General features: G+C 46.3%; 1 protein-coding gene across 1 annotated transcript in view; it reads right to left on the minus strand.

The window, feature by feature from the left end:
* Positions 1 to 14,412, minus strand: part of grinaa (glutamate receptor, ionotropic, N-methyl D-aspartate-associated protein 1a (glutamate binding)) — a 164,292-nt gene that overhangs the window by 56,642 nt on the left and 93,238 nt on the right. Inside the window, exon 2 of the mRNA XM_078536248.1 lies at positions 9,229 to 9,309. The gene's annotated coding sequence lies outside the window, so the exon portion shown is untranslated. The remainder of the gene's footprint in view (positions 1 to 9,228; positions 9,310 to 14,412) is intronic.

Consider the following 14,412-nt stretch of genomic DNA (forward strand, 5'->3'; position numbering starts at 1 on the left):
GCTTCAGGTGATGTCACCAAAGAGCAGCATGTAGATGAGAATGAGGAGGGGGCGAAGAACAGATCCTTAGGGGACACCTGAGTTAACCGTTCAGGAACAGGAGGAGAAGCCATTGCAAGTGATTCGCCTCCTATGATTAGATAGTAAGAATGAGACCACTTGAGAGTAGACCCACCCAGCGAGATGACAATAGAAAAGTATTAGAGAAGGATGGTGCAGTCAACTGCATGAAAGACTGCAGGACAGGTCGAGAAGGATGAGGAGGGGAAGATATTCTTAACCCAAAACATGTCAACAGAGCACATAACCACACAGCCCTGCAACAGCTTCTAAAGCAAACCCAAAAAGCCCCATGTCATACCTAGCACAAAGGAAGATTGTGGTTATTGGAGGTCAGTCATCTCAGCTCCAGGACATCACTGCAGTAGTTCCTCAGGGTAGTGTCCAGGGCCCAACCATTTTTAGCTGCTTCATAAATGACCTTCCTTCCATCATAAGGTCAGGAGCGGGGATGTCTGCTGATGATTGCACAATGTTCAGCACCACTCACGACTCCTCAGATACTAAAGCAGTCCATGTCCAAATGCAGCAAGACCTGGACAATATCCAGGCTTGTGCTGACAAATGGCAAGTAATATTTGCACCAGATAAGTGTCAGGCAATCTCCAATAAGGGAGAATACAATCATTGCCCCTTGATGTTCAATGGCATTACCATCACTGAATCCCCCACTATCAACATCCTGGAGGGTTACCATTGACCAGAAACTGAACTGGGTTAGCCATATAAATACTGTGGCTACAAGGGATGGTCAGATGCTAGGAATCCTGCGGCGAGTACCTCACCTTCTGACTCCACAAAGCATGCCCACCATCTATCTACAAGGCACAAGTCAGCAGGAATGTGATGGAATACTCCCCACTTGCCTGGATAAGTGAAGCTCCTACAGTCAAGAAGCTTAACACCATCCAGGACAAAGCAGCCTGCTTGATTGGGGCCACGTCCACAAACATTCACTCCCTCCACCACTGTCGAATAGTGACAGCAGTGTGTACCATCTACAAGATGCACTGCAGGAATTCACCAAGGTTCCTTTGACAGCACCTTCCAAACCCACAACCACTACCATCTAGAAGGTCAAAGGCAGCAGATAGATGGGAACACCACCACCTGGAAGTTCCCCTCCAAGTCACTCACCATCCTAACTTGGAAATATATTGCTGTTCCTTCACTGTCACTGGGTCAAAATCCTGGAACTCCCTCCCTAACAGCACTATGGATGTACCTACACCATATGGACTGCAGCCTTTCAAGAAGGCAGCTCACCACCATCTTCTTAATGGCAATTAGGGATGGGAATAAATGTTGGCCCAGCCAGCGAAGCTCACATCCTGTGAATAAATAAATAAATCCCCGTATAAACTAAATTACAATACATAGTGTACATAGCAACCAGACAGCAGTCCAGCTTTTGCTGAACAAATTCCACTGAACAAAAGCTGTTTTATGGCCTTTAGGTCAAAGCAACATTCAGCACAATAGCCGAATTGGAAATTTCAGAAAACCACTGTGCTCCCTCCCCTAAACAAACATACAAACCATAAGATTTCCAGTAGCCAACAGATCACATGTAATCATATCCAGCTAACAGAGATACTGGCCACCAATTATAACAGAACTCAGTTGCTAGTGCATTACAGAAAACAAACTTCCAAGGATGTATTGGTAAATGGCCAAGCTTAATCAGCACTGTTTGTTAACTGAAGCCTGGTGATTTAATTACTGACTTAACTCCATTTGAGTCAAGAATTTATCTTTCTTCAGGTTGAACAAATGCCACATCTTTGCGTCTCTAATGTACATACACAAAAATTAAAATGCACATCTAAACAGAAGAGAAACAATCACCGCAGCCATTTGGAGGTTTCAAAATTCAACTAAAGGAGGAGTGGTGGATGTCAGACAGACTAGTGAATGAAACTGTTTGAATGGCAGCTAATCCAAATGGGGAGAGAGAGTGGAAGACAAGTGTGTTCTGGACAAGAGAGCTGGCAAGTTAAAGATTTTTTAAAAACTTATTAATAAATTCTTACTCTGTTAATCCCAACAAAACCTCTAGATTTTCATAGCACCATTTTAAAAAACTAGATGTTTCAAAATAGCAGCTCTAAGTATCTACTTTCCAATTCACACAAGTTAAAAGTATAAGGTCAAGAGCTCAGCTTTTTGAAAATATAATCTCTCTCTTCGCCACCCCCCTCGCACCCCCACCCCCGACATCTCAGCTCGCTTATAGACAGCCCCATCGGATCACCCCTTCCCACTTCAGGAATAGTTGTAGGATTTGCCGAGATCTGAACTTACATTTCTAAAGCTTTTCACAAGAACAATATTTTACAGAATTGTTACACAGTTGATATTGAGAACAACAGAAAACTTGGCCAGAAGAGATTTTAGCAGGCTTTTTAAGGCACAATGACGATGACAAAAATAAGCCAATAGTGGAGCAGAGGGAAAGGCAGTATCAGAACAGCAAGTGATAAGAAAGCAGAAGCGACATCTGGAACGTACAGTTAAAGGCAAAATTTCAAGAGACCATGTCAAGATCTGAAGACAAGGTCAAAATTAATTTGCAACAGCACAGGGAGCAAGCAGAGTCTGGCACAAGCGGAGGACATGGAGGCGCTTTGTGTAGAAGTTAACATGCCACGCGATTTGAAAATTGTGTAGTGGAGATCTCAAGATGGTGTAGATCAAGGTTCAAAAAAAGCATTTTCACATTCATGGCACTATGCAAATATAAGTTATTTGTTCCCTTTCGGGTAGGAGAATAAAAACACAAAACGCAGGAAATATATTTAGCAGTCAGGCAGCATTTGGAGAAACAGGGTTAACAATTCAGATTGATGACCTTCTCATCACAACTAGAAAAAGTTAGAGATTAGAAAGTTTTAAGCAAAGTACAGAGGCAAGGAAATGGGATATCACTGGAGGTGGAAGAACAAACAGGAAGGTCTATAATAGGGAGGAAGGCAAAAACAGGATGATGGTCCAAGGTGAAAGGTGGTGATAGGTGACAATTCAAAAGGGTTTTAAAAAACATCAATCAAAATACCAGAATCATCAACTGCTGCCATTTGGTAAAAAAAAAAGGGGGGGGGGCAGAGGTTTCAACCTGAAATCGTTGAATTCAATGTTAAGTCTGGAAGGCTATAACATACCAAATTGAAAGATGAGGCACTGTTACTCGAACATAAGTTGACCTTCATTAGGACAGTGTTGGAGGCAGAGGACTGAGACCGGAGCAGTAGTGAGGGAAGGGAATTAAAATGACAGGCTGGAGCAAAAACAAACTCATCCAGTCGGTAAGTGCAGTGACAGATTTCAACATGAATGGACCTAGGAACTGGATGTGGTTTCTTGGAAGTAAATATACTTGGTCTGAATGCAAGTAATGTCATTTTAATAATGAACTTTGTCACAAAATCTTTGTTCAAGTAATATAATTTAACAGACTATAGTTAAAAAGCCATAACCCACTTAAGTCTTGAACTAAATCAACCTGAACAAAAGAAATATTTTACAGAAATACTTAGGCCTGTAAAATATTGCTGTCTCTGGACAAGAGTTGTCAGTGAGCTCACTAGTTATTTGGAGAGTTAGGAAATAATTTACATTGACCTCAGAAGTTCCTCAAGATCTTGCATCATGGCAGGGCAGTTAGTACTACTTCAGTGGATACCTGTGAAAATGACCTCCTTTGGTGGGTCTCTGACTCCTTCAGGACCAATTCTTGCTTTACTACTCGTCGATAGTAGCTGCCATGCTACCAATGACAGTAAAATATACATGATACCCAAATCAGAAACTATGCAGAAGAACTAACATTTGAGGCAAAGTATCAAGGGGAAGAACGAACGAATGAACTTTCAGAACTTACATCACAGAATGTCAGCTCTTTTCTGAAGTAATCCAAAATTAAATCTTTTCCTATCCTCATGGGCCTGTCACCTTTGCCCCTTTAAAAATATTCAAAGATCCTTAACTACTCACTGTGGTAAAGTGTTCAATGCTCCACCAGCAGCATCCTCACCTCAGTCAGAAAAATCACTGATTCAGAACCAACATTTGAGTATATATTCCAGGCTAACATTACAGGTATCGTACCAAGAGAAGGAATGCTGTTCTTCTGATGAGTTCAGGTGATCGCAAAAGAGCCCATGGTACTATTTAGTGGCATTGTCGCTGGACTAGTATTCCAGGGACCCAGAGTAATGTTCTGGGGTTCAAATCCCACCACAGCAGATGGTGAAATTTGAATTCAATAAAAATCAGGAATTAGAAGTCTGACGATGACCACGAAACCATGTCGATTGTCATAAAAAAACCCATCTGGTTCACGAATGTCCTTTAAGGAAAAAAATCTGTCGTCCTTACCTGGTCTGGCCTACACGTGTCTCCAGACCCACAGCAATGTGGTTGACTCTTTAGGGATGGGCAATAAACACTGAACTAGCCAGCGACACCCACAACCCACTAATCGTTCTGGTACCACCTTTGTAAATCTTTTTTGCATTTTCTCCAGTGCTTTTATGTCCTTTTAATAATATGGAGATCAGACTCTGCACAGTACTTGAAGTACGGCCTGATCTGGGTCCAATGAAGGTTTAACATAACCTGTGTCACAGCAAGAAATCAGCAATGAGACAACGACCAACTAATCTGATTTTTAGTGACTGTGGCTGACAGATAAAAATGGGTCAGGACAACAGAGAATTCCCTGTTCTCCTTCAAAATAGTGCCACCCAAGAGCAATTAGGGATGGACAATAAACACCACCCAAGGGCAATTAGGGATGGACAATAAACACCACCCAAGGGCAATTAGGGGCGGACAATAAACACTGGCCTGGTCAGTGGTGCTCACATCTCAAGAATGAATATAAGAGGGTAGACAAGAGGCTTGGATTAGCATCTCATTGGAAGGGCGTTAATGTAAATGTAAAAGAGGTACCCTTTACTTCCAATTTTTCAAGATCATTTTACATAATGAAATGCAACCACTTGATGTTGCTTCAAACCTGCAGTGAACCAATGGCTCAAGGACCTGCAAAATTCCAAGTCTATAGTGCTAATTATTAAAAAATCCACTTGCTCCAGATCAGTAGCGTTTTACAATCTTGAGGTTTCTGCACTGCTTCATTTCTGGTCTCTTGTGCATTCCCCATCTTAAATCACTCCACCAATGGCAGTTGTGCTTTCAACCGCCTAGGCCCAGAATTCTGGAATTCCCTCCCTGAATCTCCGTGTCTCTCTACCCGTCTGATGAAATGGTCCTTAAAACCTAACTCTTCGGCCAAGTTTTTGTTCATCGGTCCTATACCTCCTTAAGTGGCTGAGTGTCAAAATTTGTTTGATAATTGCTCCTGTGAAGTGCACTGGGATGTTGTGTTTTGTTAGAGGTGCTATATAAATGCAAGTTGCTGTCGCAAACAGTTCTATGGTTTACAAATCTCAATTTCTCAATCTCTGTCCTCACTTGGTGTTTTTTAAATTGATTAAATCTAGCCCCCCATTTACTCTATCAAAACCCTTCATAATATTAAAAAGTATCAAATCTTTGCTGTGAATCTATTCCCATATCTCAAATCTATCCTCAGTTATAGTTTCTCATCCTTGGAATAATTCTGGTTACTCTATACTGTAAACTCTGACTATTTTGTAATGGGTAGACTAAAACTACACACGGTGGCCTAATTGGTGATTTTTGTCCTATTTCTAAAATTCACAATTCTTCTGGCTATTATATTTTACTTAATGCACCTTTCATTCATGCAGCCCTTTTTTTGAAAAGAACTGGGGGAATGGGACTAGGTGAGCTGCTCTTGCTGAGAGCTGGCACAGACACAATGGTCTCCTTCTTTGCTGTAACCATTCTACAATCAACAGAATAGTCAACCTTTCATAGATTGCCATATTGAAACAGTTTTATAGGGAACTCTTTATTCTGCCATCTTAATATGATCTATTTCTGACCAGTGGCATATAAATGCCCATGGCTGATGTTAATGGATAAGAAACATGGTGAGCACTGGACACATCTCACTGATCCCACAAATCTAAAAGACATGGTCCTTTTGCCAATCACCTTGACTGTGCCTCTCTAATTCTTGACCCCTCAGGATTTTGAAAAAGGTTTTGTAAAAAGGAGAATTGTCAGCAGATACAATGATAAATACTAGAAATACGTACTTGGGAGCAAGAAATTAAGCAGCGGGAACAAGAAATTAAGCAGCATTCAGAAGAGGAGGAGCAATCCTTTAACACGGTTTTAGCTTTTCAGTCAAGCTAAATTTGCCAGCAGCAGTGAGCACTAGTCCACAACCAGACCACATATTTGTCCCATGCAGACATGTAACTCAAAGAACACAGCTAGAAAAACATACCTGATTACCGGAGGAACACAAGGTTGTCTATTATCCAGGCATAAAGAGCAGTCACCCCCCCACCCCAAACACTGACGTTCTCTGCATTCTGGTGCATTGCATTACATCACTTTGCTGTGTAGGCCTGCAGTTTCACACCACAAATCAGACATAGTACAGCTAAAAGATGCTCCTTAAATTATTACCAAGGACATCACATTACAATCAAAAATTGGCACTTCCCCCAACCCCCCATGCCAGTGCAAATTTTCTCTTCAGAAAAACATACAATTTGGGATATCTTGTACTGGGGGGAGGTTACAAAGATAGAAAAGGCACCAAGGATTTTGAACAAGGATGAGAATTATTAAAAATTCAGGCACAGACAAAGCCTTCAGTCTTCCCAATGTTGAGTTGGAGGAAATTTCTGCTCAAACAAGCCGCATGACAAATCATCAGACGCCATGGAGTCATAGGAAGTGATGGTGAGGCAGGGCTGGGTGTCATTACAATACATGTGAAAACTGAGGTTTTTTTGGATGCTGTCGTTAATGGGCAGCATATAGATTAGGAATAGGAGAGAATCATGGGGACTCCAGAGGCAACAGTGTGGGAGCAGGAAGAGAAGCCGTTGCAGGCAATGCTCTGGCTACAACTGTATAGAAAGGGATGTCCCATCGAGCTGGACAACGGAGCAGAGGCATTTGGAGGATGGCGTGGTTAACCACATCCAAGGCTGCAGACTGGCTGAAAGGGTGAGAAGGGGTAGTTGATCATGGTCAGTTACAAAGGTTTTGGTAAGAGATCTGGCAGAAACCTGATGAAGGGTTTGCCAAAAGAGAGTTTTGGGAAAGACGGGCACAAATTGCCTGTCTTTCCGGGCAAAAGGATTAGTTTAGAGATGTCAGTTGAGCTGAAGGCCTCAATAAAGTGCTAGCCTATTTAAACTCCTCACTCAGGTGCCTGTGAATGGAGTGCTCATCCAATCCAACGTCAATAACCAGCAGGTGATATTTCAAAAACTACCAATCAGCACAGATGCCTGCTTACACAAGTGTTCTGATTCTAAATCTAATGGCTCCACAAGAATTATTTCAGAGGCTGTCAATAGGAATACTGAGAGTGAGGCTTCCTTAACATACTAAAACCTTGATAAAATTCAACAGTGGGGGAGGTACCATGGACAACACACAATAATTGGAGCCACAGGTGGATGTGACATTATGACTGGGAAAAGTCAACACCCTACAATTTTTCCCTATGAACTGGACAACAGATTGGGTTTATTGTTGAGATTGATATTGAAAGCTTCCAATTATCCACCAAGATATTATCTCATTCAGGCAATGAATCAAAGTGGCAATCTACAAAGCTGTTAGTATATGCAACACACTCCTGTTTACAGATTAACTGCTTACACACTCAAGAAAGAATCACCAACAGACAGTTGTGCAATTTAAAAGTGTCACACGCGAGCAATTTTAATATTAAAACTCATCCTTTAACATAAGCACTGGCTCTGTGCTTTTTCTGATCTTAGGTCTCCACTAACACTGTTCCAAGTGCACAGATATTTTTCCCCTGAAATGTCTGGCCTCTCATCTTGGCAATACCCATAACACTTCTTGTCCCCCTCTCCATCCCCCCCACTCCATCAGCACTCCTGACAAGGGTCAGTACTGGAGTTGTGTCCTTGAACACAGAAGACATGAGACCCATGCAGCAAGCAAACAAGAGCGCAAGATTCAGATCGCTGCTTTCAGTTTAAAAGGCAGTGGCAGATAAACGATTAGTCAGCAGCCTGCGAAAACGTCAGACTGCAACATTTTCACACAATGAGAAATTAAAAGTCATGGATTTGGATTTCTACAAGGGGCCAAAGGACAATTTTGACATCCCACCGGAGGAGAAATGGCAAAAAAAAAATGCAAAGTCTCTCTACAAGGGCTGAGGAGGTCATTTTAATATTCTTGCAACTGCGGGTGCTAATTAAAATGCCCACTCCTGTGGGCTGCAGGAGTCCACAACCCACCCCCCCCCTCAACCCCCACTCCCCCGACCCCAAAAAAAAGACATCAAGTGTTTGAGGAAGGCATCAAAATGCAGCAGGGGGGGGGGGGGGGGGGATGAATCCTGGCAAAGCAGCAGCAGCAGCAAAACCACCTGCCCAAACACACTGATGGCGCCGGCAGAGGAGACTCCACTGACCAAGGGAAAAAAAGGCATTGAGTTCACCGTCTTCAAACCTAAAGAAAATAAATAACAACCCCCAAAATAAACCCCCCCCCCACCCCACCAAAATAAACCCCCTCCCCCTCTCCCCGAGGGAGCGGGAGATTTTCACTAACCCGCAGCTTCTCTCACCCACAGGTAGAGAATTACCAGCAGCTCCTCCTAATCCCTGCCTCACCGCCTCTGACGCACCAACAAAATGATCACAAGGAAAACACGACAGGAAAATCCACATCATCTGAATTTTTTTTTAAAATTTTTTAAAATTCCAAATCTGTTTATTCGCCTTTCCCCCCACCCCCCCCCCCCCCCCCAACCGTCCACTTGTCGGTAATTTCCCATATTTGACGACCTAACCGTCCCTTCGTCCCTTTCATTTACATAATTCTTCAACCAATTTTCCGTCCAATAACGAAATTATTTATTTATTTATATATTTTTATATTTATATATTTTTTTTAAAAAAAAACGCGCACGCACAATCACAGAGGCCGGTGAAATGAGGTTTGAATCCGCACCCCCTCCCCTCAAAAAAAAACCGGAGGCCTATCCGGGTCGGTGCAGCCACTCACCGCCGCTCCCGGCTCGATGCTGATGCTGATGCTGCTGCTGCTCCTCTCCCCGGTGCCACTCTCCCGTTTCTCAGCCGGTGGCTCCTCACTGCCAACCTCAAACCCGGCTTCAAGGCGCCAGGTCACGTGCGGAGAGCGTCAGTGACTCGCCATTCACCATCCCGGCCGCCAGGGGGAGACAGAGAGCCGGGTGGGGGAGGGGGGGAGGAGTTTCTGGGAGGGGGGAAGGAGTTTCTGGGAGGGGGGAGGAGTTTCTGGGAGGGGGGAGGAGTTTCTGGGAGGGGTTTCTGGGAGTGGGGGAGGGGTTTCTGGGAGTGGGGGAGGGGTTTCTGGGAGTGGGACTGGGAGTGGGGGAGGGGTTTCTGGGAGTGGGACTGGGAGTGGGGGAGGGGTTTCTGGGAGTAATTTGGGAGACACAGGAAAAATTCATCCCTAGGAAGAAGAAGCATACTAAAGGGAGGACGAGGCAACCATGGCTGACAAGGGAAGTCAGGGACAGCATAAAAGCTAAAGAGAAAGCATACAATGCAGCGAAGAGCAATGGGAAGCCAGGGGATTAGGAAGCCTACAAAGACCAACAGAGGACAACTAAAAAAAGATATAAGGAGGGAGAAGATTAAATATGAGGGTAAACTAGCCAGTAATATAAAAGAAGATTTCAAGAGTTTTTTTTAGATATATAAAGGGTAAGAGAGAGGCAAAAGTGGACATTGGGCTGCTGGAAAATGACACTGGAGAAGTAGTAGTGGGGAACAAAGAAGTGGCGGAGGAACTGAATAGGTACTTTGCGTCACTCTTCACGGTGAAAGACAGGAGTAACATCCCCAAAGTTCAAGAGAGTCAGGGGTCAGAGGTGAGTATGGTGACCATTACCAAGGAGAAGGTGCTAGGAAAATTGAAAGGTCTGAAGGTGGATAAATCACCTGGACCAGATGGATTACACCCCAGAGTTCAGAAGGCATTAGTGGTAATCTTTCAGGAATCACTGGAGTCAGGGAGGGTCCCAGAGGACTGGAAAATCGCTAATGTAACCCCCCTGTTTAAGAAGGGAGTGAGGCAAAAGACGGGAAACTACAGGCCGATTAGACTGACCTTGGTCATTGGTAAGATTTTAGAGTCCATTATTCAGGATGAGATTTCAGAATACTTGGAAGTGCATGGTTAAAATAGGGCAAAGTCAGCATGGTTTCATCAAGGGGAGGTCATGCCTGACAAATTCTTTGAGGAGGTAATGAGTAGGTTAGACAAAGGAGAGCCAATGGATGTTATCTACTTGGACTTCCAGAAGGCCTTTGACAAGGTACCGCACAGGAGGCTGCTCAGTAAGATAAGAGCCATGGTGTTAGGGGCAAGGTACTAGCATGGATAGAAGATTGGCTGACTGGCAGGAGGCAGAGAGTGGGGATAAGGGGGTCCTTCTCAGGATGGCAGCCGGTGACTAGTGGAGGGGTCAGTGTTGGGACCACAACTTTTCACTTTATACATTAATGATCTAGATGAAGGAACTGAGGGCATCCTGGCTAAGTTTGCAGATGATACAAAGATAGGTGGAGGGACAGGTAGTATTGAGGAGGCGGGGAAGCTGCAGAAGGATTTGGACAGGTTAGGAGTATGGGCAAAGAAGTGGCAGATGGAATACAACGTGGGGAAGTGTGAGGTCATGCACTTTGGTAGGAAGAATAGTGGTATAGACTATTTTCTAAATGGGGAGAGAATTCAGAAATCTGGAGTGCAAAGGGACTTGGGAGCCCTAGTCCAGGATTCTCCTAAGGTTAACTTGCAGGTTGAGTCGGTAGTTAGGAAGGCAAATGCAATGTTGGCATTTATTTTGAGAGGACTAGAATATAAAAGCAGGGATGTGCTGCTGAGGCTTTATAAGGCCCTGGTCAGACCACATTTAGAATATTGTGAGCAATTTTGGGCCCCGTATCTCAGGAAGGATGTTCTGGCCCTGGAGAGGGTCCAGAGGAGGTTCACAAGAACGATCCAAGGAATGAAAGGCTTAAGATATGAGGAACGTTTGAGGACTCTGGGTCTATACTCGATGGAGTTTAGAAGGATGAGGGGGGGATCTGATTGAAACTTACAGAATACTGAAAGGCCTGGATAGAGTGGACGTGGGGAAGATGTTTCCATTAGTAGGAGAGACTAGGACCTGAGGGCACAGCCTCAGAGTGAAGGGAAGACCTTTTAGAACAGAGATGAGGAGAAACTTCTTTAGCCAGAGAGTGGTGAATCTATGGAATTCATTGCCACAGAAGGCTGTGGAGGCCAGGTCATTGAGTGTATTTAAGACGAAGATAGATAGGTTCTTGATTGGTAAGTGGATCAAAGGTTACGGGGAGAAGGCGGGAGAATGGGGTTGAGAAACCTATCAGCTATGATTGAATGGTGGAGCAGACTCGATGGGCCAAATGGCCTAATTTCTGCTCCTATGTCTTATGGTCTAATGTGGGAGGAGGAGGGGGAGAAGGAAGGAGGGAGGGAGAGGGAGGGGGTGGGGAGTGGGGAGTGGGGAGGGGGTGGAGGTGGAGGAGAGGGGGAGGTTGGGGAGGGGGTGGGGGGGAGGGAGAGGAGGGAAGGAGGCAGGGAGAGGAGGGAAGGGGGAGGGAGAGGAGGGAAGGGGGAGGGAGAGGAGGGAAGGGGGGGTGGAGGAATGAGAGGGTTGGGGGGAGAAGAGGAAGGGATTGGAGAGAGGGGGATGGGAGGGGAGGAAGGGAGTAGGGGTTGGGGGTAAGGGAGGGGGAAGGTGAAGAGGGAAGGGAGGGGAAGGTGGGGAAGGGAGGAGAGAGAAAGAGGGGGAGTGAGAAGGGGAAAGGGGGAAAGGGGTGGGGAAAGGGGGAAAGGGGTGGGGAAGCAAGGAAGGGGAGGGAAGAGAGAAGGAGGGAGGGTTGAAGATAGGAGGAGGGAGGGGGAAGAGAGGAGTAAGGCAGGAGAAGAAGGTGGGGGAGGGGGATAAAAGGATGGTGAAGGGAGGAAAGGGAGGGGGAAGAGAGGAGGAGGGAGAGGGAAGAGAGGAGGAGGGAGGGGGAAGAGAGGAGGAGGGAGGGGGAAGAGAGGAGGAGGGAGGGGGAAGAGAGGAGGAGGGAGGGGGAAGAGAGGAGGAGGGAGGGGGAAGAGAGGAGGGGGGAGGGGGAAGAGAGGAGGGGGGAGGGGGAAGAGAGGAGGGGGGAGGGGGAAGAGAGGAGGGGGGAGGGGGAAGAGAGGAGGGGGGAGGGGGAAGAGAGGAGGGGGGAGGGGGAAGAGAGGAGGGGGGAGGGGGAAGAGAGGAGGGGGGAGGGGGAAGAGAGGAGGGGGGAGGGGGAAGAGAGGAGGGGGGAGGGGGGAGGGGGAAGAGAGGAGGGGGGAGGGGGAAGAGAGGAGGGGGGAGGGGGAAGAGAGGAGGGGGGAGGGGGAAGAGAGGAGGGGGGAGGGGGAAGAGAGGAGGGGGGAGGGGGAAGAGAGGAGGGGGGAGGGGGAAGAGAGGAGGGGGGAGGGGGAAGAGAGGAGGGGGGAGGGGGAAGAGAGGAGGGGGGAGGGGGAAGAGAGGAGGGGGAGGGGGAAGAGAGGAGGGGGGAGGGGGAAGAGAGGAGGGGGGAGGGGGAAGAGAGGAGGGGGGAGGGGGAAGAGAGGAGGGGGGAGGGGGAAGAGAGGAGGGGGGAGGGGGAAGAGAGGAGGGGGGAGGGGGAAGAGAGGAGGGGGAGGGGAAAGAGAGGAGGGGGGAGGGGGAAGAGAGGAGGGGGGAGGGGGAAGAGAGGAGGGGGGAGGGGGAAGAGAGGAGGGGGGAGGGGGAAGAGAGGAGGGGGGAGGGAGAGAGGGGTGAGGAGGGAAGGGAGGAGAAGGAGGAGCGCGACCAGCGGAAGGGGAGGGGGAAGGGAAAAGGGGGAATGAAGGTAGTGGAAGGCAGGAGGGGAGAAGGGAGGGGTTTGGGGGGAAGGTGGAAGAGGTGAGAGGTGGAGGGAGAGAGGGAGTGGGTGAGAGAGGGGGATGGGGATAGGCAGGGAGAGGCGGGGAGGGGGCAGGGTCAGGGGTGCAGGGGGAGGTGGGTGGGGTGGCAAGGGGAGGGGGAAGGGCTGGAAGGGGAGAAACATCATGGGACTCGGTGTTTCTCCTGTTTCCGGCCCCCTTATTGAACCCCACCCCCCCACCGCAAGTATTAACCCAACCAGAGAGTACACATTTTACTTTAACAGTGTCATGCAATACTATTAATTTGACAGGAAAATATCCCATTAGTTATTTATAACACTGTATAGACGTGACACTGATTTTGGTGACTGTTCAGCCCTCATTAACATGTTCTGCACGTTGCGCCATATGAACACAGTAAACTCATATTTGGGGGAAAGATTCAATACTTTCAACCAATAAACTGCACAAGATTTTTCCATTCTGTGGAAGAAGTAGCAGATTTTCTCCTGCCTGGGTGCATGATATTTTTCAATATAATTATTCACACAAGGGGTGTAATTGGATTTTAGTTTATCAGTGATCTAACAGGGTAGAAAGGTAAAATGACTCCTGGGTAACAAAGTGAATGATTGAACAACATAGATAAAAGCAAAATACTGCGGATGCTGGAAATCTGAAATAAAGACAGAAAGTGCTGTAAAAACTCAGCAGGTCTGGCAACATCTGTGGAGAGAGAAACAGACTTAACGTTTCGAGTCTGTTTGACTCTTCTTCAGAGCTAAAGAGAAGTAGAAATGTGATGGATTTTATCCTGTTTAAGAGGTGGTGGAGCATGTGGAGCAAAATAGAAGGTCAGGGATAGGTGGGAGCTCAGCAGAGATTGACATTACTCCCTTTGTCTTGTGTCCATGACATCCTACTGAGTTTTTCTGCATTTTATGTTTTTATATTGAACAACATAGGTCTTCACTGTCAGTGAGAAGTATTGGAGACCTCAAATGCCTCTGCGACACAACTTTTAAGAGGCCAGAGGACATAGGCTAACTGGTTCCCAATTTATTTATTCTTTCATGGGATGTGAGCATCGCTGGCCAGGCCAGCATTCATTGCCCATCCCTAATTGCCCTTGTACCGAGTGGCTGGCTGCACCATTTCAGAGGGTTGTTAAGAGTCAACCACATTCCTGTGAGTTTGGAGTCACATATAGGCCAAATGAGGTAAGGACGGCAGATTTCTATAATTTCCAAGAAGGAGTTAGATATAGCTCTTGGGGCCAAAGGGATCAAAGGACAT

The sequence above is a fragment of the Cetorhinus maximus genome, chromosome 3, assembly GCF_964194155.1.
Source record: "Cetorhinus maximus chromosome 3, sCetMax3.hap1.1, whole genome shotgun sequence".
In the NCBI taxonomy this organism is placed as follows: domain Eukaryota; kingdom Metazoa; phylum Chordata; class Chondrichthyes; order Lamniformes; family Cetorhinidae; genus Cetorhinus; species Cetorhinus maximus.